Raw genomic sequence first — 1,624 nt, 5'->3', positions numbered from 1 at the left:
AAAAAAAAAAAAAAAAAAAAAAGGACCTCTGGAAGAGCACTCAGTGCTCTTAACCTCTGAGCCATCTCTCCAGCCCATGATTTATGCACTTATGAACACTTATGTACAAGTCCTTGTACAAACATATGTCTCCATCTTTCTCAGCAATGCATGGAAGAGTGAAATTGCTGGCTCACACAACACAGGAATTGTGTGTTTATTGCGTGTTTAGTTTCATGAGGAACTACCTACCCGGCTGCTTTCCACACCCCCTGCCCCATGTCATACTTCTGCCACAGAGCAGAAGACTTCCAGGTTCCCCCTGTTCTTGTTAACACTGATCTTCTCTGTTTTCTGTTTTTATTGAAGCCATCCTTATGGGTGTGAAATAGCAGCTCACTGTGGTTTTAATTTGCATCTTTTTTTTCTTAAGATTTATTTATTTTATGTATATGAGTACACTGTAGCTGTCTTCAGACACACGAGAAGAGGGTGTCCATTACAGATGGCTGTGAGCCACCATGTGGTTGCTGGGAATCGAACTCAGGACCTCTGAAAGAGCAGTCAGTGTTCTTGACCACAGAGCCACCTCTCCAGCACTTACTTTGATTTGCATTTCTAAAGTGACTAGTAATGAACATCATTGCTTTCTATCCTGTAGTGTGTGTGTGTGTGTAGTATGTGGGAGGGTGCTTAAGCACATATGTGCATGGAGGCCCAATAGATGGTGCCACTTTTTTATTATTTCCTGCAACAACAGATGACAGGTTGTTACCAGATCTGATCTATCTATCTATCTATCTATCTATCTATCTATCTATTTATTTATTTTTGGTTTTTCGAGACAGGGTTTCTCTGTGTAGCCCTGGCTGTCCTGGTCGGTAGACCAGGCTGGCCTCGAACTCAGAAATCCATCTGCCTCTGCCTCCCAAGTGCTGGGATTAAAGGCGTGCCACTACCTGGCTTCCCCGATCTTATTTATTAAAGCAGAATCTCTCATTGAACCCAGAGCTCAACCATTTGTCTAGTCTGCCTACCTATTTTGCCTGAGAGACTCCCTGTCTCTACTTTCCACTTCCTTGTGGCTGAGATCACAGACAGGTCACCACACCCACTCCGCTGGCATTTACATGGGCGCTAGAGAGCTGAACTCCTCCTATCCTCATACAGTGAAAGCTTTGCCCACTAAGCCATCTTCCTGGCTTCTAGAACATCTTGTGTACTGGCTTTCCCCCTCCCCCACTCACAGTTTCACTATGCAGCATTGGCTGCAATTTCCACCCACCTGCTTTGCTTGTGCCTCTTCCACTGAGTGTTGGGCTTAAAGATAATACACCAACACCAACAGGCCTTTTGTTACCTATTTATTTATTTATTTGTTTGTTTTGTTTTTCCTAGACAGTTTCTCTGTACAGCCTTGGCTGTCCTGGAACTCACTCTGTAGACCAGGCTGGCCTTGAACTCAGAAATCCGCCTGCCTCTGCCTCCCAAGTGCTGGAATTAAAGGCGTGTGCCACCACGCCTGGCAGGACCCTTAGTTTTAGTTGCTTATGGTTTTAGTGTCCTGACAAAAACCCTCTGCCATGAAATTTTACCTTCCTTTCTTTTTCTTTCTCTTCTTTCTCTTTCTTTTCTTTTTTTTTTT

This window comes from Mus caroli, chromosome 11 (genome assembly GCF_900094665.2).
Source record: "Mus caroli chromosome 11, CAROLI_EIJ_v1.1, whole genome shotgun sequence".
Taxonomy (NCBI): domain Eukaryota; kingdom Metazoa; phylum Chordata; class Mammalia; order Rodentia; family Muridae; genus Mus; species Mus caroli.
The sequence above is the reverse complement of the archived record's forward strand: the minus strand, read 5'-3'. Positions refer to the sequence as shown.